The sequence below is a fragment of the Pyrus communis genome, chromosome 14 (genome assembly GCF_041283825.1).
Source record: "Pyrus communis isolate YQ-2024b chromosome 14, ASM4128382v1, whole genome shotgun sequence".
NCBI lineage: Eukaryota > Viridiplantae > Streptophyta > Magnoliopsida > Rosales > Rosaceae > Pyrus > Pyrus communis.
The window spans coordinates 6,109,722-6,135,071 of NC_142578.1; the positions used below are offsets into that span (position 1 = coordinate 6,109,722).

Consider the following 25,350-nt stretch of genomic DNA (forward strand, 5'->3'; position numbering starts at 1 on the left):
TCCGTCGTTGATGTATGATAAGATTTTACATTACTAGTTGTTTGAGTTAATATTTGAATAGTGGGCCTTAATAAAGGAAAACCTAAGGAGCCAACTAAAAAAGAGATTTGCTTGAAGCCCAGCATCAAGCCTAGAAGTAAATTGAAGCCTTTTCAGCAATGATACAAGCCATGTATCTATAATTGAAATGACAAGTGATGGAAATTAACCTACTGCTAGCCAAAGAACATTTTCTAGTAGCATTGTTAGTAAAACGTTGATGACCCACTACCTTCCAAGTGATTTCGAGCAAAAGGAAAAGCTACAACAGTTAAGCCAAATTGTCTATAAAAGAAAAGATAGGCCCCAGAGTCAAGGATGCTCAACCAATCAAACAAACAAACATACAAACTCTGCTCTCAAAAAAGATAAGCAGCAAGCAACTAAGTATGTCATGTGGAAGGAGAATCGTCTGGGTTGTTAAAATAATTAGGCCAAGAGGAGTCAATGAGAGTGATGGCTGAAGTACATGAAGGAATTTGTGAAGCACATCAAGCTGAAATTAAGATGAAGTGGTTACTCAGAAGATATGGTTACTTTTGGCCCGACATGGAGAAAGACTGCAAGGCTTATGCCCGAGGGTGTGAAGAATGTCAAAGGCATGAACCTCTCAAACATGTGCCCTCAGTACCCTTGAACCCTGTGGTTAAGCCTTGGCCTTTTAGAGGATAGGTAATGGACTTCATTGGGAAAGTTTACTTAGCTTCTAGTAAGGGGTGTACATTCATAACTGTGGCAACATATTACTTTACCAAGTGGCTAGAAGCTTCAGCTGTGAAGACCATCACCTCAACTATTGTCAAGAAGTTCATTGAAACCAAGATCTTACACAGATATGGGGTGCCCGAGACAATTATTACAGACCGCGGGCCATCTTTTATTTCCAAAGAAGTAGAAAAGTTTGCAAGTAAGTTCAAGATAAAGATGATCCAATCTAGTCCTTACTATCCCCAATTAAATGGTCAAGTAGAAGCTAGCAACAAGGTCTTGGTGAGTATTATAAAGATGATGGTGGCGGATAGTCTAGAGAAATGGCATGAGAAGTTGGGAGATACTTTGTGGGCTTACAGAACTTCCAAAAGGGCAGGAACTAGAACTACTCTTTATGCCTTAACTTTCAGGCAAGATGTTGTACCACCTATGGAAATTAATGTGAGTTCTGATAAGATTCAAAACCGGTTTGGGCTGCATAGTGAAGAATACATTCAGGCTATGTGTCAAGGAGTTGAAGATCTAGATGTAGCCCAAATTGAAGCTTTAAATAAAATTCAAGAAAGGAAGATAGCTGTTACCTGAGCATACAACAAGAAAGTGAGATTGAAAAGGCATCCATTTTGCCCTTAAGAGCTTAAGTTGGAGGCTTTGGGAAGTGGAGCCCCACTTGGGAGGGTCCTTTCATTATCAATCAAGTGCTAGATAAAGGAGGATATTACTTGGCAGATTTGGAAGGAAGCTTGCAAAAGCATCCAGTTAACGCTAAGTTTTTAAAGAAATACCATCCAACTTTATGGGATGCAATAGATTGTTATATTGAGGAGATATAAGCAAGTTAAAAAAGGTTGGAGTTAGGCTACTATAGTTAAAAATTCAAAGGAAGGAAAACCAAGATAAAGATGAAGAAGAAATTCATATCATTTCATAAAAAAATTACAAAATATCTTAGCTTAACAACTTTGCATCTTCAACCAAGATAGTTATTCTAGAATAATAAGTTTGCATAATGGTGAAAATTCTGCCTGGTTCTCCTAGATACATGTTGCTATTGACAAGTTGGGTTTTTGAGTCCTTAACTTCCTGAGAAATCTTCTCCATCTCTTCTATTTTGTTGAAAAGATGGTCTGTTAGGGTCATCTTCTCGGCCTTCAGCGAAGAAAACTTTTCCTCCAATCTCAGAATCTTAGAATCAACCACTGCGATCCTATCTTCCATAACCGATCCTTCATCCACCAACTATTCGAGTGTGGCTGAGGTCTTCGTGTATTTTTCTTGGAAGAATTTAACTCTATTAGATGCCCGCTTCACCTTTTGATACTGATCCCTCAGCGCGCACAAATTCTCAAAAAAACTGAAAAATGACTCACATTGAGCCTTTGACAGTAATTGAGCCTTGTAAAGCTCGATCAGGACTTTCTTAGCATCATGAAAGATCTTGAGACTGAAGGAAGTAGTAAACTCCCTCCTCATCCAATCCTTGAAGATATGACGAGCATATTGGAGAATATAAGACTCAGATAAAGGTGGAGGAGATTGCAGCTTGGTCTTGATTTGCCCAAACTTCTTGACCAACTCGAGCAAAGATGTTGCTGAATGAGTAGATATCAAAGATGGAGGCATCTCTCTAACACCTTCAGCAGTAGCAGAGGGGGCGACCTCAGTTGGCAGAGAATGAATGATCTCAGGATCAGAAGCAAGAATGGAAGTAGTAGCAGCAGTTTTGACTTTCTTCTTTGGTTGATGGATAGGAATCTCCGTCACCCCAAAGGCCAAGGGAGGCATTGGGAGAGCTGCCTTGTGCATCAAAGGTATGGGAGATTTTCCCAAGCCCTCTCCAGAACTCTATTGCAAACCAAGAAAAACAAGTTAAGTAGAAAGATTACAAATCAGAGCATACAATAGGAAGGTGAGCAAAGGAAAATTGATATACCTGAGTTGAGCCTGGAGTTTTGGAAAGAGGTGGAGGAGGAGTTATTTCCCTTGATGGCTGAGGGGGATCATTCTCACTTACTTAAGAATGAGGGATGATGCCCAAGTCCTCACCAGAGATCTATAAATATAAAGGAGAAATGGCAAATGTTTGTAACTAACTTATTAAGAAAATAAAATAGAAGTAAAAATACTTTTATGCCTGAGCAGGATCTTGAATGGGAGGATGGGGTTCCTCTATGGTTGATATTGTTTGAGTAAAAGCCCGTGGACTAGTCACCTCTGAGACCACAGGGATCTCAGGGACTATAGGCTCCCTAAATGCAATTGTTGTTGATGGATGAGACTCTTACACTGGGGAGGATTGGGAAAAGTAAAAAGAAGATAAGTATAAGAGAAGAAGAGGACTTTAAGCATAAAATATTAAGACAAAATACTCATTGAGTTGCTGTTATCCTCTACAAAATGCAATATCTCCCCAGTACTTGGATTGAATTGAGAGGTTGAAGTCACCACCAATGCAAGAGGAGGAATGAAAGACTTGGGAGTTGAGCCTTGCCTGATCAAAGACACAGGTTCTCCAACCTTGGCCTACAAAGGAGTGAAAGTCAATCATTAGCTTCAAAAGTAATAAAGTTACAAATTTTAAGCCAAAGGTGAGAAAAATATACCTTGGAAGATTTAGCCCGAGGAGGAGAAGCATGTGTCATTCAGGCTGGGGGTGAAGAAGCCTCAGGCGAAGAGAACATTTCTTTTCTTATACCCTGTTTCAGGCAATCGGGCAAATAGTCAATAATAAATAAATAAATAAGAGAAAAGAAAAACGGAAAACTTCAAAGGAATGACTTGAGATGCATGACATACCTCCAGTTCTTCAAGGGTGGTATCAAGAAGATCCTTAGCCTTCTATTGCATCTCCACACTCAATGGCTCTTCCTTTGACACCATAAGGGGCTTCTTAGTTGCTTGAGGTTCTAGTTTCAAAGAAGAAAAAGTTGTTACCCCATAAAGTGAGATTGCAACTAAACAGAAAAAGAAGGATAGACAACTTACGAGAAACCTTCTATTTTTTTCCTGGCCACTTCAGGTGCAAGGGCAATAGAAGACCTAGAAGATTGAGAGGTCTTAGAGGTTTGAGCCCTGGTCCTCTTCTTAATTAGAGTTGCCAGAGGTACAAGCAAAATAGGCCGTGACTCGGGCTACTCTTCAGGATTAGACTCTGAAGATTTTATCACCAATGCCCTTGTTTGGTGTGTTGCTCGAATCTCCAAATAACTTGGAGACATCTCCGCCTTCCCCAACACCTTGTCTCTCCACCTTAGTCGCAACCTCTTGGAAGACAAATGTGTTCGTAACTTTTTCGTCTAGCTTGACATCCACCTTTTCAGTGTGGCCTTGGGCTACAAGATCAAGGTAACCAATGAAAGGATTAGAAGAAGGTAGATTCATAAAATATCATAAAATACAATTCAAGAAGATAAAAATACCTATTAGAAGCAGTTGGTTCTTCTGGTGAATCATTTTCTTCCAATTATCGAGCTCGCCTGAGAACTTGATTGAAAGTTGACTGAAAAGGCGGTCATGCGACTCCTTGAGATCTCCTCTGTACTTCTTAACCCACTTGGTTTCCCACCAAGTAGAGAACCTTGAAGTACACTCGAAGTTGAGAGCCATGGGCTTTCGGGCAATAATAGTCATAACTTCAAAACTACGTCGAGCAACCTGAAATGTGACCTCTTGTGGAGAAAAAAGACTAAAATAGGTGCCACAATGTACGGAGTAAAAAAATGGAATAAGGATGGCTTGCCTAAAACCCAGCTACCTACTGCAGAAGTTTGGATGATAAACTTCTAGCCCTCACTCGAAGCAGTCGCTCCTTACTCCCCAGGCTAAATCCCTTGGTTGAATGCAGCTGATAAATTTCTCTCTACAGAAAGCACTGATATCCTCCCCGAAAGAATCTTGGATAGTTTGGCTGGAGAACCAACAATATCTTCTTAATACTGAAGTCCCCCACTCCAAGTCTGCCTGAGTCCTGCAGACTCTGAAGAAGTAGAGTAGGAAAATGTAGAGTGATTAATGGGTGAAACTTCCCCAAGAATTCAAGCAGAAGCAACGCCTTCAAGCAACTCCAGGTAGGGTGCCTGAAGTTCGGGGAAGTATCATTGCAGCCACAACTGGATCATCCAGGTCGATCTGTTGAGATTGTTCTCAAATGGCTCGTCTCTGGACATCTTATACAAAAGATAATAAAGATAAGTGAGGCGGAAGGGGCTCGTAGCCACGTCATCAAAATTGTAGCTTCCACGAAAGGGATTCACTCAAGTTTTACTCCCTTAGACTTGTTAGGGAAAATATGCTTGTTGAGCCAGTACAGGAGAAAGTACATGTGCTCTTGATCTCTGTTGGCAGTAGAAGAAGTTAAGCCAAAATTCTTCTTGGCAAAAGGAATGAAACCTGTGAAGGAAGTCTCATAACTTTTAGAACTGGAAGAGTTGTACTCCAGCTTGATAATAGGATTAGAGGTGCTCGAACTCTCAGCAGTCGGGCAAGAAGAATAAGACCAGTCGTGGGTTACGTTTACGACTCTACCTAAGGGCCTTAGCCTGAAGACTTGAGCCATGTCAAGAATGGTCAGGGACACAAGGCCTATCCTGAAGTTAAAAGTATTGGTGCCCGAATTCCAGATGAGGAGAGTCGTGGTCAACAGTTTAGGCTTGGCAATTACAGTAGTCTTAGACAACATAATTAGCTCGTATATGCTGTTGTTCATGCATATCTTCTTGAAGGTGGGCTCGAGCTCATTTACTTACTACACCCAAGCTTCATCATTCGTAAAAGGAAATCCTCACCTTGGGCATGTTGTTTTCCATGACAATGGGGACCTAAGAAGTCCATGCAGGTCCCAAGGAGTGCACTCTTCCCTCTTCAAAGAAAAGTGAGGTATAAAGGCCAGCCTGAGGGCAATTAAAGGTCGTTAAGCAAGTGGCGCATGGTGGCGATGCCTTCGCCTGATTTGCAAGAAGATTGAGTCCAAGCAGCTTTGGGTGCAATTGGATGGTTTTAGAAAAAATAGAAGACATTTGAAGGCAGGAAGCAAGAAGGAGCAGAGAGTAAGAGAATTCTGAGAAAATTTAGGAAACTTGGAAATTCGAAGGATTGGAGTTACTAAGGAATTTGGTTGAGGGGTTAACTGAAGATTATATAGTAATGCAATTAATTAATGTCGGAATCCATGGGTTAATGCAAAGGTTTTGTTAAAAACAAACGGTTGCTTTGAATGGTGCAAGTCCCGAGTAAAGGTATGCAGTGGCTGTTTAATAATCATTAACTCCTCGATTTACAGACTCAACAATGATTGTCACATCCCCGCCTAGGCATCCACCACATCTAGGGCTTGACTCCATCGTAGCATGATATTGTCCGCTTTGGGCCCCGACCACACCCTCACGGTTTTGTTTTTGAGGACTCACACAAGAACTTCCCAAAGGGTCACCCATCCTGGGATTGATTTCGCGCGAACTCGCTTAACTTCAGAGTTTTTACGGAACCCGAACCCAGTGAGCTCCCAAAATGCCTTGTGCTACGCAGAGATGGGAATATACATATAAGACTTACAGGATCCTCACCTCTGGGCGATGTGAGATCTTACAATCCACAATCCTTAAGGGCTCGACGTTCTCATCGGCACACTTCCAGTCAGGAATTGGCTCTGATACCAAATTGTCACATCCCGATCGGGGCCCTCACCGCATCCCGGGCTCGACTCCACCGTAGCACAATATTATCTACTTTGGGCCCCGATCACGCCCTTACGGTTTTGTTTCTGCGAACTCACATAAGAACTTCCTAAGGGGGTCACCCATCCTGGGATTGCTCTCGCACGAACTCGCTTAACTTCGGAGTTCCTACGGAACCGGAAGCCAGTGAGCTCCCAAAAGGCCTCGTGCTAGGTAGAGATGGGAATATACATATAAGGCTTACAGGATCCTCACCCCTGGGCGATGTGGGACCTTACAATGATTAAAAAGGGCACTGTTTAGGTTAATATTTAAATATTGGGCCTTAATAAAGGAAAACCTAAGGATGCCAACTAAAAGAGAGATTTGTCCGAAGCCCAGCATCAAGCCTAGAAGCAAATTGAAGTCTTTTCAGCCATGATACAAGCCACGTATCTATAATTGAAATGACAAGTGATGGAGACTAACCTACTACCAGCTAAAGAACATTTTCTAGTGGCATTGTTAGTAAAAAGTTGATGACCCACTACCCTCCATGTGCTTTCAGGTAAGAGCAAAAGCTACAGCAGTTAGGCCAAATTGTCTATAAAAGGAAAGACAAGCCCTAGAGTCAATGACACTTAACCAATCAAACAAACAAACATACAAACTCTTCTCTCAAGCCAAATTTGCACCCAAAAGCTGAAATGAACCTAGATTTAGTCCCTTTTTAGTGATAGTTTCCTTAGAAAAGTTATATTTTCTAGTATAAAAGCTCTGCTACCATTCCCAATGTTGTAGTATCGATTCTCTCGTGTAAACTTGTTTACAATCCATCCTTTTTTAGCATATAACCTTGTAAATTCAAAGAGAAATGATTGCAAGAGGTTCAACCTTGCTAGACAAGGTGAAATCTTGCCTGAAGCTCTTTGTTTGTTTTCTAAATTAGTAGATATATTACTTAATACATTCTCCAACATGTATTCAAGTTATTCCCATCTGTTTTTTTTTTTTTTCCTATTTTAGGAGTCCCATTTGCATTTGGATCTGGTTAGCTTAATGGATATGTTTTCATTAAGATCAGTTTAGGATTAAACAAATAACTTAAGGGGCTCTGGACTCCCTTCATTCGATCGTACAAGACTATGAACTAAAAGTCCTTATTTACAAGGTAAGAAAAGGAACTTAATGTGGACTTAGCACATCCACGACAATCCTTTGAGAACAAGGAGTCTGAGTAACTTGGGGCGCAAGTAATTAACTTAAAACATATCTGTTCTACATCTGCTATGCCGAGATAACAGTGGCACGCCTAGCACTTAGTCTTGATTGTGAGCCTGAAGGCCTACACCTAAGGCCCCACAAAGACACTTTTCAAAACTAACTTTGTTTTCTTCTTGTAGCACTTCAACAAGTAAAAGCCTGACTACACATCTAAAATTACCAATCCTTTGGGAAGCTGTGTTGAGGTCCGAGGAGCATTCGCCAGAGAAATTTTTGCCTGGACACTAACACTACAAATTAGTAATTACCATCCAAAAGTCTTACAATGTTTGTCAATATTCGTCAAATAAGGACATGGATGGGGGCACATTAGACCAAATAATACAAATACGGATTCAATGATATGATGCATGACAATCATACTAGTACTAGTGTAGTCAATATATAAATAAAGAGAATATTATCACATCACATGCAAGCCTTTTGGTATTAGTGTAGGTTGAAGGTAGCATGTCGAGAATTTTGTACCAACACTGCTAATACAGTTTAATCATGGCTCATATTAGATTACAGGACGGTCTGTAGCTCGCCCTTTTCGAAAAGTAGTGTGTACAAGACTGGTAGATATATTCTGCAGATCAGATTCCATACCTCACATGCTAATTTCATCATTCCAGCTAGAGGTTCTTGTTTTTGTTTCTTACGTAGGGGTTCCAAAGATACCAAGAGAGGCTCTTGGTCCTAATTGAAGTTAAACCCACAAAAGCATGCCCCTAATCATCATTTGATTATTCTAAAAGGAAAGTGTTATTGGCACTTTAAAAATCTCCTTCTACACTCCTCATAAGTGTATTTTTCTTTTCAAATATAGAAAGTTTGGAGTGTAGAATGAGATTTTTAGAGTGTTAATAACAATTCCCTTCTTAAATACATGTAACATTCTCTCGTCATATATTTAGTATGTTTTGTTCTCTTGTCTTTGTGGAGTTGCTATGGCATTTACTTAACACATTCACCATTTAATAGTTATCTCCATGGTGAATGTATTAAGTAAATATTTCCACCATAGTCTGTCTCTTTTAAATCCAGACATGAATTAATAGTTCAAATAAGAAAGACAGTATAATTAATACTTTGTGGTTGCCTTCTTTGTCTTTTCTTTCTCTTTCCCTTGCGTTGCCAAACAAGATATTCAAACCCTAGCTTTTCATATTCTGTTTAGCGTTTATGGACACCATTTCCTGGACATTATTTTGCATGCACCCAACCTAGCCACACACTCGCTTTCACAAAGTATTCAAGCCTTTTGGTACACAAAAGAAATTTCAATGTAGGCACCAATTCTGGCAGTGGAAAGCTGGAAGCTAATAGGTAAGATTAGGTACATGATTAAACAAAAAACTTGAAATCTCAGGTAGATGATTAGCTAATAGGCAAATAGGTAAGATTACCGGTTGCCACCTGAAATTTCAGTAACCACCCCTTAATTTCAACTAAGTGATGATTAAACAAAAAACTTGGGATTCTGAATTTGGTATGGCAACAGTTGTGTACAAACAAAACTCATTATATATTCTTTTGTTCAAATAAATCTAGAGGTGAATTGGAGACGGGTGCAACTGTAAAGGCTATTAATTTGTGAGTACTTTATGTGATAAAAGTCTAGTGCTGTTCAACCCACTCTAACGTCTTATTTTTGTCACCCACATTATAACTTCACTTACCACACAAAATTTTAAAATTGAAATGTTATTTTAATTATTATTCATAAAATAACCTCTATATATATTTTTATTTTTTTATTTTTTTTTTAAATGTGCTAATAAGCACAGTGAAGTCTCCACTCATAGTCAATTCTCCCTTCCCGATTTTCATTCCAGCTAGAATTCTAGAATCCAATCACTTCTTATATCTCCAACCGATTGCAACTCTCCTTCCTTCCCTATAACCACTCCTTCCCTCTCTCTTCCCCACGACCAAGCCTCATGCCGCATTCCCAAAATTCCATCCTCATGCCCCCTTCCAAATTCCCGACACTCAATCCCACTCTTTCAAACCCAATTACTTCTTCTAGTCTCCCATTTCATCTATTAATTTTTAAATAATTGTTTGTAAAATATTTTAAATAACTATTATATATGATTAAACTAGAGGAATAGAAAATGAAGAAAATATTTATTGAATGGAATTGAGATGGTTGCAGTGCTATGGTGAATAGAGAAGAAATTTTCTTTTTCTTTTTTTACTTTGGTCCTTGGATGACATTTTATAAGAGGCTAAAATTAGTTTCAAAAGTTTTATTTAAAAGTGGTTGAAAAGATAAGACAGTAGGGTAAGTTTATCAATACTCTTAAAGTCTGTTTGAAAGTGATTTTAAAATTACGAAAAGTAATTATGACGATGTTTGGTAAAAATGTTAAAATTGTTTGTGTTTAAAAAACACTTGAAGTATTTCATGAAAGAACACATAACATTTGCTTCTTTTACACTTGTATTTTTATTAAAAATTAGTACTAATATTGCAACCTAGTTACTAAAAGCGTTTCTGAGCAAAGTTTTTTCTTTTTGCGGACAAAAGTGTTTTCTAAACTAGTCAATTTTGGTTTTAATGTATAATCCATGACAATTCTATTGTAAGTATGCAATACTATTGATTATCTATCAACCAAGGACATTAGTGGGGCACTCATAATCCTTTGCCATAACTTTTTTACCTTTATTCACTTGGGGTGGGTGCGGTGCAGTCACTGCTAAATTTTATTTTCTTTACCAGATCCCTGAAATAAGAGAAAAGAAAGAAATAAATATTAGATTTATTTTTTCGCTAAATTTTGTGTCAGAAAGTTGTGGGTGCTGACTGAGTAGTGATGTAGTGAGCCCGAATATTTATGGTACTTATTTACTGGAGATGGTCATGGTACTGTTACTGAAGATGCTGCTGCTGCTGCAGATTGGTCCTATCCACATGGGTTGTAATTTTCACTAAACGCCGCAAACTCAGTTTCTTCCTGTTATCTTACGAGAGGAGAGACTGGTCAAGCATCCCAACTCCCAAGCATGGGCTCGGGGATTTGTGTGTTGGAGTCTACATAATAACTGTATACATTGGTATTTGGTATTGCTACGTATTACTGGTACTACTATACGTGGCGGCGAAATATGTATATACACAGTAATCATGCATGCACTTCAGCTCACCGCCTCAGTTTTCTGCGTAGAAAGACAACTGATGTAGAATAAACGACGGAATGAACCACACGACAAATTGAAAAGTACAAAGAACAACAAAGTTAAAAGCATTGTAATTTTAGAAAACTAGATTTTAATCTCTACATAAGATAAAGTTTCGAAAATTATCTTATACAAGATTAAAAATTGATTTTAGTACCTAGATTCTATTTAATATCAGCATATGTATTCAATGTTTCTTTTTTTATTTATAATTTTATGAATTTAAATTTTATGAAAATATTATAAATCGCATTATGGTAAGCATCTTATATAAGAAAATATTTTCGTAGAGATTTTTCGGTGTACTTGTGTTTTTGCATATTTTCTTATTTGCCACTAATTCATTACAATATATTTAGGTACGAACATTTCGGTACATTGGGTTAGTATAATATGTTTAGGTACAGATATTTTGGTACACTAGTTTAGTATAACATATTTAGGTACCGACATTTTGGTACACTAATTTAGTATCATATAGTTAGGTACGGAATTTTTAGTACACTTATCATTTTACGTATTTTCTTATGTGTTACTAATTCACTATAATATATTTAGGTAAGGACATTTTGGTACATTAATTTAGTAAAATATATTATAATACGACCGTTTAGGTACACTAATTGGAGAAAGTTAAATAAAACTAATGAATTAAAATGTGTATAATAATAAATTTAAAATTTAATATAATAACATTACATAAGTTATCTATTAAATATAAAAACAAAAGTATAATATATATTTGAATTAAGTACACATTAAGGGACTAAAATCAATATTCAATCTAACACCAAATTTTTATTCTCTTACTCTTTTTTATGGCTTTGAATTTTCAAACTTTTAAATTAACGTTTCATTTCATTTTTATTGTCGCAAGCTCAGTTAGAAACTTACATGTAATATATTTATACGCTTTTCTCATTATCTTATTTCCTTTACGTGCAAGTTATCATGTTGCATGATTTAGGCATAAGATAGTGCTATCTACACCTATTTTTAATTCTTACACATCCTTCTCAATTCTCGTCTATCTAATGAATTGAAAAAAAATCAATGAAAAATTAACAAGAATGAAAAATAAAACTAAGTGTCAATAATACTACCCTATATATATACCCTCTCTGAGTATGACTAAAAAGGGAGAGGTGGAACGGGTATACATATAATGCAAGGCATTTCCACCACATGACGATTTGTATAACTTCACTATAACGATGACTTACAACTCAAGCAACATCGAACAACAGTAACAGCACTTTCTACAAAGAATCATGTATTTCAAGGAAGTAGATAAACATAAAAATTGAAATAGACTTCTAGCTAGCAATACAAGAAGGTTTCATACGATTTGAATATGGAACTACATGCATCTCAATTATTTGCTTTGTTTTGACAATAAAAATAAATAAAAAATTATTTGCTTTGTTATAATCTCGATTTCCAAACTTTTGAACAACGTGCAGCCGTTTCAACTTTTGAATAGTGAGTGAGTGATTTCAAGATGAAGATTATGGACGATAATGTATTAATATCTAAGATGAAAATGATTTGAAATCGTAGGACTAAACATCCCTAATCTTAACATTCCTTGAATAATTATATTCATTTTTAAAAAACTTAAATCATGCAAATAGGAGATTGTTTTGAGGAATAGAACTTTTTATCTTAGGGCTAATTTGCACTACAAAATTCGTACTTATTAGAGGCAGTTTTATTTGCATCTATTAACTATTATTAGGTGCAATTGTTGTTAATTTACACCTCTAAAACTAAGGAGTGGGGGATAAAAGATTTGCCTCTAAAACTGCCGTTGCTATTACTCCATCCGCACTTAATAACATCACTTTCCGCCCCTATTATTTTTCCTGCCATGTTGGCAGTTAAAGCAATGGAGGCATACAATTGTGCCCCTATTGTAAAGTTTATTTAATTTTACTTTCCTCGTAAATTAGATTAATATATACTTACATTTTTTGTCCCACACACACACACACACACACATATACATACATACATACATACATATATATATATACATATATATATATATATATATATATATATTCTAGATATTCTTCTTGAATTCATTGAAACAGTCTTCTACTCAAGTCAAAACTTTAGTACCAGTTAAAGAAATAAATTTCTTTACTAATGTTAAATCTTTGATTTACAATGTTTATAGGGAATACATGAAAGAGGAAGAAGTATAAATCTAGACCAGAATGTAGTACATATAAAATTATAACAAAACTTATATCTAATCAAAGACTCAATCTTCAGCCTCCAAAAACCCAAAATGCATACGTCTTCTATCATTCTTTCATCCCTGTAGATACAATAGAGGGAGATGAAAGAAAAATTAATAGATTTCCACAAAATAAAACTTCAATTGAAAATCTCATATAATATAAGATAAAGTAATGTTTAAATATAAACAGAACTCACAAAAATAAAATGAAACCTGCATTGTCACCTTTCTCAAAAGAATTGTACATTAAATCTGTAAAAGCAAAACAAACAAAAATAACAAAGAAAGCCCAACCCAAATCGAGCCGGTTCATAAGGTAATCTTCTAAAAATAAAACCTACAAATCTTACACCAGGTTAAAAGTATAAGAAAATGATTAAGTGAAGATTAGCACAAGGACCTTAAAATTTCTTGAAAATTTTCAATTAGTTCTACTTCGAAATCTTCAAATCTGGGCACTCTCCCCATTCTTAAATTTTGTCGCTTAGTTTTTTGATCTCTAGAATATCACAATGAAGAAAGATAAAGAAGAAATAGAGAAGAAAAGATTATGAAGAAGAAAGAAATGAGAGAGAACACGAGTTCAAAAGGAAGGAGTAGATGGAGGGTCTGTGTGCGTGGAAGGTTGGAAATGAGAGAAATAAGGGATGTGGGTACATATGTATCGGAGAATTAGGGGTTTGAGAGTTAGTATATTTTGATTTATCCCTTAAACACATCCAAAATAAACGGAAAAAATATGTAAATACCTAACTAAAATTATTAAAAATTTCGTTAAATATATTAGAGGCCCATTTATTCGCCTCTAATGTCTGAAATTAATAGCAACAATATTTATTCCGCCCCTATCACTTTAATTAGAGGCAAATTTATATATCCGCTCCTAATGCAAATTAATAGAGACGAATCCTTATTTTTGCCCCTAAGCTACTGCCCCTAATAATCAATATTCTTGTAGTGTTGGTATTGCCGGATTGCTATGTTTTAAAAAAAAAAAAATTATTTCTGCTATACTTTGAGAATAAACCGTTGTAAAATAAAAATATTGAGTGTTTGATATATATATATATATATATATATATATATATATATATATATTGTAAAAGTGCTTTTAACAAAAAAACATTAGTGATTTAGTGTTTGGTAAACTTTTATATAAATTACTGTGACTATTGATAAATGACTAAAAAAAGATATGATATTTAATGTGATATAATAATAATAATGAGAAAATTAGAATGCCCCACTCCGTTTTTACAATTTTTTTATTAAACATTTGTGTCTTTTAAAGATTTGATTTGGACGCTTTGACTAGTGGCCACCTAAGTATTTTTAAATTTATTTTATTTAGTTTTTTTTTTTCTAAATGAAAAATGTTATATGTTGATTTCCCACATAATCTTTTTAGTTAATAGAGGTTTTTTGGCGTGTTAGAATCTATGCCCCTTTTTAAGGGATGTTGGATAATTAGTAGATATTAACTATTAAATCATCAATATTATCTCTTAATTTTTAAATTTTTAACATTTATTTTTCTATTATAAAACTTCATTGATCACGAAAAAAAACTTACATCAGCAGAAAAAATGGAGATAGCCAATCCAACATGATGAAAACACCATAGACCCTACATTTATCTTGTTGAGTTCTAGCTTGATTGCATGGTTGTGTAGTATTATGCAACAGAAAACAAGTGATTTTAAAATATTGTAGCACAATATAATTTGCATAAAAGTTGTTGACAAAAGGGATTAGAATGAGATTAATGTCATTCGGCATGAGATATATGAATGTGAATTTTAATTGAAATCAAATTTAAATATATTAGTTTCTAATTTGAATTGTACTCATGCCATGTTGAAATGTACTAATATGACTTGAATCATACCGATGCCAAATTGAAATGTAGCAATGCTGATAGGATATGTACCCATGCCAACTTGAAACGTACCAACATATTGTCTAGAAATGTACCCATGCCAAATTGAAACGTAGTGATGCTAATATGAAATGTACCTATGCCAACTTAAAATGTACCAACATATCAGTTAGAAACGTACCAATTGACACACCCAGACCCGGAATGTCCACTAGGACCCTGAATCGAGCTGTGTTGGCCGACACCTAGAAGGTGACGAAGCCATAAGGTGTGATAGTGTAAAAAATGTGAATAAATTAAAACCTAAAAGTGCTTAAATACACGAGTGCACAATGAGCGGGTCTGGACCCATTTCACGCGTGATATAGAGCATAGGTATAGTACAGTAAGGTAAGATAATGATTATACCAGCATAAGAAGACATATGTACTGAAAAGTGCCACAAATCCTCGTCGATACGAAACTCTGCTGCTAGAACCTGGAGGGGTGCAAAAATAGAAAATGTGAGTAAGCGAAAAAAAACTTTTCAAACCAATTTCAATTACCAAAGCTAGTAACCCGTCACCGTAACATCTATATAATTTCCCAGAAAATAACAGACGTGACTATAACTCAAAACCATAACCAAAATAACAGTCTCACAGCTATGTCATGTCAAATATCTCAACAAGAATAAGTAACCCAGGTGAAATAAATCAATATGAAATGGTATGTTAGCCGGATCCACCTATTGTGGCTTGTACGGCTGAACCAATAGCTCATCAACATACTAGCCAATAGCTCATCAACATGCTAGCTGGAGTCACCTCACGTGACCTGTACAGCTGAATCAATAACTCATCAACATGCTATCCAATAGCTCATCAACATGCTAGCCAGAGTCACCTCACGCGACCTGTATGGCTGAATCAGTAACTCATCAACATGCTAGCCAATAACTCAATAACATGCTAGCCAATAACTCATCAACATGCTAGCCAATAACTCAATAACATGCTAGCCAATAGCTCATCAACATGCTAACCAATAGCTCAATAACATGTTAGCCAATAACTCAATAACATGGTAGCTAATAGCTCAATAAGTATACCTGCACACGAGTCAGAACCACCTAAAGTGGTATATACGACAAAACTGGGTGTAAATAAATACACTCAAGTGCTACGATCACGTGAAGACTGTGCGAATAATCACGAGTCACCTACAAGTTGGAACCACCTATTATGGTCTGTACGACAGGACTGTACACCTACCTTGGATCCAAGGTGCACGTAAGGTGCGGGAGGTGAATATCATGTGAAGGACTGTGCCATGGCCACGGGCGGGAGCACTAACACCGGGGTGCAGGTTTATGAGCTCTAATTGCATCTAATATAACATGTACGACTCAGGGGCAACCTGTACGACAAGGTCGGAGTTGCCTATTATTGCAACCTATACGACAATGTCGGAGTTGCTTAAAACATAAATGTAATCATGCCATAAATCCATCATTTCAACTAATACCATAAACTCACCTAAACTTACATGTGTGTCCTGCGTTCACCTTTACACTTCAAAGCATTCACAATAATTATGTGCAGATAATATACATATGGATATGCCATGATACAATCTAATACTCAACCATAATATAGTGTTTCCAAATATATATATATATATATATATACACACAACATGGCGTGAAATGCATAATCTATAACGCCCCACTTCCAAACAATTTATTTTCGGGAATAATTATCGGTGATGAGCCCAACAAGACACTAGTTTAATTAACTATCATTACTTATGTTTCTTTACTTTAATTTCTTGATTCTTCACGCATTGATTTATGACCAACATTTAAGTACCAAATCATAAGGTTAAATCTCACATTTTCCACCAATGTCCCTCACATTGCTCAATTCCCCAAATAAGGCTATTGTCTCAGTTATTTAGTTGCATTTATTATATGGATGCATCTAACGTCTCGTTAGACTGCCTACGTACCCTAAACAGGGATCAAGCCAATCATAGTTCATACTAGTCCTCCAAAGCATTCACAGAAATTATATGAAATATTCAATTTATAAACATTTGTGGAGATGTCAATCTTATATATAGATATACGATAGAAGGGAAAAGACCCACTCACCTTAGGTCCACGCTACAACTATCATTTACGAATATTGAGACGTCATGAACGATCCTCACCTGCCACGAAGTCCAAAAGTGGACAGAAGATGGTCAATTTTTCCCACGAAGTCAATGGGTGCCTAAAGCTTCCCAATGTCGATTCATCGTCTATGGAGGTCCAACGGGGTCAAGGTTGGTTGGTTTTGCTCCTGGGATGATGGACTACAAAACCAAGTGGTGGCATCGGCCATCGCTTTGCCGTTTTGCCGAAAAAATCAAAAGGGTAATCGGAGCATCGTAAGAACCGTCAACTTCCGTGGCCTCAAACCGCCATATACAAAGGTTAATCAAGGTGGTTCTTGGGTGTATTTTGTAGAGGGGAATGAGAGCTTCAAGATGGCGGTGGTGGCGTTGAGAAATTCCACTGGAGTTGGTCGAAATCGGCATTGGAAGTTGGGTGGTTGTGGTGGTGGTGTGCACGGGAAAGCTGGGAGTTTTCTTCCCTTTTTTTTTTTTCTTCTGATTTCTGATTGGGCTGCTGCCCTTTTCTACCTTTTATCTAATTGCTCCTCCTTAACCAATTAACAAACTTTAAATAACCAACTTCAAACATTCGTAACTATATCGTTATGATCCGGACTCGCAAACGGCTTTCACCTATGTGTTCGTACCAACGAGTACTACTTACATACGCTAAAAGAATAAGTCATACGTTTCTCTAAATGATGGTTAACGGAAGTCAAAGTCCTTACCTCTAGGGCATTTTTGTCATTTCCCTTGATTAAAATAAATAAAAACGTAAAATTAGGGACGGGTTGTGACACCAATACTAAATGGAAACATACCCTATATCATCTACCACTAGAATCTATTTTCCAAATGTACCATGGTACGAATACTCAAATCCAGAGGTTTGCATCAAATGAAAATAGAAAGGGAATGAACATGACTCACAAAGAAGGATGGAAGAGTATCGACTGACAAAATGAAAATAGAAAGGGAATGAACATGACTCACAAAGAAGGATGGAAGAGTATCGACTAACAAACAAGAAATGGCACAAAAGAATTGTAGAATGATCTTGAAAGAAGAACATAAATATATATCACACTAGATGCATAAACAAATCAAATTTGATATGTTTTTAGATTTTTAAAACATACGTCTACTAGATTCTAGGAGATTTGGATAATTATTAGCTAATTAGTACATTATATATATGGCAAATTGTGTAATTTTGCATTAAAAAAATGCTACTTATAATATAATTGGCACTTAAAATGCAGGAAAATGTTTAATAAAAATGCTAAAAGGTATAGATGTTTAATCTAACAAATAGAACAATGAGACATTTAAATCTAAACGCCCCTATAATAATTGTCTAAGAGAATAATATAGGGGCAATGATTGTAATTTTGTAAAATATGTGGGGTATACTTGTTATCTGAAAATTTCATTATATAGGCCCTGATTACTATGCTTAAAAAATAAAAATAAAAAATAAAAAAAATAAAACACTTTTTTTAGAAGCATGGTAGCCTCTACATCTGATTTTCTATGTTTTTCTACTATCATTGGCAACAATTTAAAAAAAAAAAAAACATTTATTTTTTTTTGTTTTACCAAACACATTTTATATTCCAAAATTTTTAATAAGTTATTTTTTAAAAAGCACCACAATTCCAAACCAACTCTTACTATATCGTGATCCTCACATTTTCTTTAGTGTCATTTAGAGTAATAGTATCATTGTATAAAGAAAAATATAAATCAATAATGTTTAAATTTAAGATATAATATTTACTTATCAATTAACCAAAATCAAATATGAATAATTGCTCCAAGAAAAAAAAATCAAAACAATTCACATGTAATGCAAGAATAATGTAATTGGAGCCACCGCTCTGGTTCATATGAAGCATTCATAAACTGGAGAGTGCAGTTTTGCGAGAGATTTTTCAAGTGTAATCAAAATACGGGTTGGTATATCACGTGTCGTTATATAAATGGTGGTATTTCACTTCGCTTAGAAGTGAGAAGTCTTATATTTGAATCTTGTGGATGGTACATTCGATACCAATTTAGGATGCTTTATCACGTCCCAGCCCAGGCCCCCACCACATTCCGAACTCGACTCCACCGTAATCCGCTTTGGGCCCCGACCACGCCCTCATGGTTTTGTTTATGGGAACTCACGCGAGAACTTCCCAATGGGTCACCTATCATGGGATTACTCTTGCGCGCTACTTGCTTAACTTCAGAGTTCTGACGGAACCCGAAGCCAGTGAACTCCCAAAAAGCCTCGTGCTAGGTAGAGATGAGAATATACATATAAGGCTTACAAGATCCGCTCTCCTGGACGATGTGGGATGTCACAATCTACCCTTCTTAGGGGCTCGACGTCTTCGTCGGCACACTACGGCCATGGTTAAGCTTTGATACTAAATTGTCACATCCCGGCCTAGGCCCCCACCACATCTCGGGCTCAACTCCACCGTAGCATGATATTGTCCACTTTGGGCCCCGACCACGCCCTCACGATTTTGTTTCTGGGAAATCATGCGAGAAATTCCCAATAGGTCACCCATCATGGGATTGCTCTCGTGCTACTCCCTTAACTTCGGAGTTCCGATGGAATCCAAAGCCAGTAAGCTTCCAAAAGGCCTTGTGCTAGGTAGAGATAGGAATATACATATAAGGCTTACAGGATCCACTCTCCTGGGCGATGTGGAATGTCACATGCTCATTGTGTAGCTTAGCCGAACTCTCTATCTCCTAGTGTAAAAATATCGATGTACTACAAAAAAAAAAAAACACGTGGAGACTAAAATTTGTAAACTAAATGACATAGAAGTTAATAGTTGAATTATTACTTAAACATTGATTAACATGTTTACTTTTATTGATGATATATTATTTATTTTGTAAATTTAGACTATAAATTTAATTAACGGGGAGCGTGATGTGGCGCTTTGTCTCATTCGCATGGATGGATTGGGGAATATGGACATGATGGGTGGGCAAGGGGTTCACTTCACCGGCATAATATTTTACTGCACAGCCCACGTGTCACCTTATAGTTTTTTCAGGAACTTGTATTTAACTGAATGGTAATGCTAAGGATATCAAAACTTTTAAACTAAATTTGTAAATTAAATAATATGGTGGTTAATTATTAAATTATTATTTAAATGTTGATTAACGTACTTATTTCTTATTAGTAACACATCATTTGGTTTTCAAATTTAATTTAAAATTTTGATCTCTCTAGCATTATCCTTAAAGATAATGCTACAAAGACTTTTGTAAACAATATTTACAAACTAAATGATGTGTCGCCAACTTTCATGTCATTTAATTTATAAATTTAACCTTCCTAGCATTACCTTATCCTCAATTGAAAGTTTCAAAGATATTAAGGGTTATAAATCTAAGTAATTTAATCGTAATCTATAAAATAAAACAATGATTGAAAATGCACAAGATATACAAGGAAGGGAAGAGTCAGACTGAGAGTAATGATGCTTCTGAGCTTTTATACTTTTCCTTTTTTTCTTTTCTGATTGAAAGTATACACAGCTTTTTTCAATGATCATCAGCTCACAATATAATTTTAACAGTTTTGAAACTTCATATACAGCATTCTACGTACGTCCATGAATCATAATACACTTATTTACAAGTAATTTTAACAGGCCTTGTTGAGTGGAATCCTACGTTGAAAAAAAAAAAATCTTACAAGTATTTATAAGTAATTAGATTACTTTTTATATTGTCAATTGTTTTTATGACGAAACCCTAATTTTTTGATGGTAGGTTCTCACGTGTGCTCAAGTGCCACATGTGCATCACGTCACTTGATTTGTATTGTTCATGAGTTAGGTTTAAAATTGAACTTGTTGAGAGTATGAATCTCATATCAACAAAAAGAAAATTTTTACATGTTCTTGTAACTTATAAGTAATTAGACTACATTTCATATTACTAATTAATATAATAGCAGAACTCCAAGCACAATCACAAAGGTGGCAGACTCATATTGCATTTTAAGTCCCCGTAGTTATTACCTGCAATCTTATCAATGAAAGTCATATTTCAAACAAATTAGGTCTGTTATGTCCGAAATTTACAACACAAGGTAGCATTATTAATTAGAGATATATCACAACAGTAACTTCTCCGCCCTTCTTTTCTCTACGTTCGAAGTCAAACAGTGACGGTTGGGGATACTGATGGGGTATGATCAGACGGAATGCTCCACGCATGGACGAAGAACCTAGAGGAAGGGTTTCAGTGTGGCTTTCCATGTGTCCAACAGTCGCTGGTCAGTCGTCAGCGGACGGATTCTGAAGGAGCTTGTGGAGACTGGCCATCACGTGGAAGGTTAATTTTAGGCTTTGTCCTCTCCACTTGGCAAGCGTACTATTGTGGACCATGTGATGCGAGATGTGATACAAACTAATCAATTTTTTTTGTAGAAAATAAGATTTAATACTGCAAGACATGCTATATTCAAAATATAATAAGGGAGATTATATTTATACATTTCAAATTACTTCTTTCATATTTTTTTAATTTTTTTAATATTTTTTATTAAATGTTAGTGGTGGGTAGAAAATATTAAAAATTAAAAAAGTATTAGAAAAGTAATTTTGGATGTGTGAATATAATCTCTCATATAATAATGAATGATACTATCTAAACACGTATTTTCACGCACTCTTCTTGATTTCTAGTCTTCAAATAGAATGAGTTCAAGAAGATCTAAACAAAAATTAATAAAAATGTGTGGAAATTAGTAAAAAGAAGTGTGCCAATGACACTATCATATATTAACTAAAGAGAAATGCTAACGAGATTCTTTCTAAATGAAACTTTTTATGACTTTTTACTACCTCATCATTTAACGTTAATTCTCATACAAACTCTACAAAATATTTAGCAAAAAACTATAAAATAACTAAAAGTCTACATAGAATCAAACTTAAGATAGCCACACTGTTAAACCAATGTAAAGCTGCCGCAATCAAGCTCATGTACCCATCCTCTAAATGGATATTGTAATTTTCTTGTTACTGGAATAAATAAAACCCACGAATTATTCCATTGGAACTTTTGGTATGATATTAGTTCAATGAAATTGTTACCGACATTCTCAGATCAACTTTTTCCAGTTTATATTTCAACTCTTTCTTCTTACTCATAAATGTTTGAAAATTTAAAAATAGATAATTTTACACGCTACAATTTACTAACAGATAAAAAAGTTGAGAAACTATAACGAAAATATTTAAACAAAAGGATTTAAAACTTCTTGATTAATATAAAAAATAATGCTAGGCAGACTACATTTGTTGACAAAATTTTGTAAACTAAATGACATATAAGTTGATGATTGAATTATTATTTCAGTGCTGATTAATGTGCCTATTTCTTAAGTGACACATTATTTAGTTCAACTTTAGTCTCCCTAACATTACCTTTAATATCAAAATTCTTTTCATTAAAATTTCTCAAAAAATTGATTGGTAAAAGCCGTAAATCAAGAGGTTGCTAATTAATGTTCAATAATTTCGGCATTTATCAAAGTTAAATAATTTTTAAGTTCAATAATGTTCAATGCTTTACGGCATTTTACAACATCGATGGTCTCAAACTTGTTCAACCAAATGATTTCCGATGATTTACGACATTTATCAAAGTTCAATAAGTTTGAAGTCAATCATGTATGGTACAAATTAACAAGCTCTGCCAAAAACATCAATGGTCTCAAACTTGTGCATGAACACTACGGCCTCTTCAACTTAGTTTCATCTATTCTTCATCTTCTTTCCTTAAAGCAAAAGTAATGTTTTGAGCAAAGTTTCTGATCTGTTTTTAGACTATAAAACCCAATGCAACAGAGGTTAAAGGCCCATTGAATTATTTAAAAGATGCTTGCCTGAGTTGCCTCTAGGAATCTGGAAAAAAAGTGAGATTCATAAGATGGGCAAAGTATTATATTTTTCAAGTGTTTAGTTTAACAAGAGTCTATTATTAAAATATGGTAAACAGTTGCCAACCCCAGAACTGTCTGCATGCCAACTTCCACAAGACCTGGCTCGAAAAAGGTTAAAAACTTGCATGTAAAATAATCATGGAATCAATAAAAGAATGGATGCAAACCCTCCACAAACGGAATATCATGTACGATTTGATCAATTGTTTAATGTCATCGATATTCCAAACATATATATAAAGACGAAGGTGGGAAACATTATTGAATTAATATTAATTCTCTTATCATTCTTGGTCATCACATGTACCAAAGTATAGCAATATTCACAAACACATGCTGCTTAGCTGCAAAATATGAGAATTTTATTTTCTTAGGCACTCATTGATTGTAAAGTTTGACTGAATATTCTTATTGTCAATAGAAAGACCCTAGGTTTCTGTAGACGAATCAAGACAAATTGATTTTGAGGTTGCCTTGCAAAAAGGGTTTTTGTTGTGTAAACGCTGGAGAAGCGTAAAGAATTGGTTTTGCTCGACTGGAAGTACTACTTCACCCTGTCTTTTTCCATCTCATGTTCCTCCTCCACCCTTCTTTTTCTTTTGAAGTTTGGGTTTGCCTGGGGTTGGTCTGCGTTACTGTCGTATTTCATCAAAGAAAACAATTTTAATTCATCGATTGAAATGACTGCAGATTAGTGGTGTAACTTAGGTTTGGTAACCCGGCCGAACACCCAACTTCAGTTTTAAACTCATAGGCGAGTTGAATTAGATTATAATTTGTCCAAACTGAACAACCAACAAAAACTGATCATTTTGCAGGTTGAGTTAGGTGCCGCCTCAACATAACCTTAACGCAACTCTGAACTTATAATAGGTTTAAACAAGTTAATTAGATTATACTCCTCCGTATGCATCCATGTCAAATCCACCTTTATGTAATTTAGATTAACTATTGTAGACTACTACTCAGAATAAAAGAAAAACACTACAAGAAAAATGGCCATTGGTCACGTTGCCCAAATGGTGACATACCCAATAGTAAAGCCCAATGGTGACCTTAATTGGTCACAACAACTTATAGTTGCGTTGCAGTTACTGAAGGAAGCTGAGCTTTCACCATTAAACCAATTAGCAAGATGGGAAATAGCCCAATTTACTTATAAGCTCATGCAAGGTCTATCCTCCCATCAATGTAAGATTCATTCTTAACACACCCCCCTCACGTGTGGCGAATTTTCAAGCCTAACATGTGATAACCCAACGAGGCACAAAATCATACTTGTGTGACTGATCAAATTGCATCATGAAAAGTATGTTTGTGCAACCGTGACAACTAAACATCACGCAAAACCATTTTGCACAACGGAACTTTGCGTAACGAAGGCTGACATCACGCAAAACAGCTTCATGTGACGAACAAAGACTTCAACTGCTTTTTTCCCAACATTGCGCGACGTATGCGCACCTCCATCTCGTAAAGCTATTTTGCACGACGAATGTACACCTTCGTCACGCAAAGGCAATAACTTTTTCCAGTTTGGGAGGCAAAAACTGCAAACCCAGTTGCCATAGCTACCTCGCTCCCCCATCTCTCTTCAAAACCTTCTCCAATCCCTCCCTTGCTCTTAAATTCATCATACAAATATTTCATCTCTCTTCTCCTCTATTTCCTCTACCTTCATCAATCTATTCCTATCCAGTAAGCGATTTGATTTTGTATATGTAACTTGGAATTGAGAATTCAAACTAAAACTATTAAATTTGTTTTGTACATGATTTTTATGTACAAATATCATTGAAGAATGAATTTGAAGGTATTTTCTTCAAATTGCATATGGGATTTTTGTAAATGTACCTTTGCCTACTTGCTATGCCCTTTTTTGGTAATGGTGGAGTTTTGTGGGATTAAATTTTTAATCAATCTTTATTAATTTTACCTATTAAAAGAAGTGAGACTGTAGATATATTGATGAAGACTTGTTTGGGCTTCATTTGGAATTAGCATTTGAATATTTTATCGGGGTTAACTTATATATTTACACGAAAGAAATTGTAAGAAATGTTGGTTTCCCCTTGAAATTTCCTTGATTTGTGCTATACGCTTGAACTAAGGGTAAATCCAATGCACCGCAGGTAATTAAGAATTATATAGAAAACCTACAGAAGCCATGATCTTCAAAGCTAATCTCATCCTCACTATTAAATTCTCAATGCTAAGCTATTGACAATAGGTTTTAGTTCAATAATAAGCGGGT

The 25,350-nt window shown here is 35.6% G+C and overlaps 1 pseudogene; it reads right to left on the bottom strand.

Moving 5' to 3' along the window:
• Positions 1 to 1,989: 1,989 nt before the first annotated feature.
• On the bottom strand, positions 1,990 to 24,684 carry LOC148691136 (uncharacterized; annotated as a pseudogene).
• Between the last annotated feature and the right edge of the window lie 666 nt (positions 24,685 to 25,350).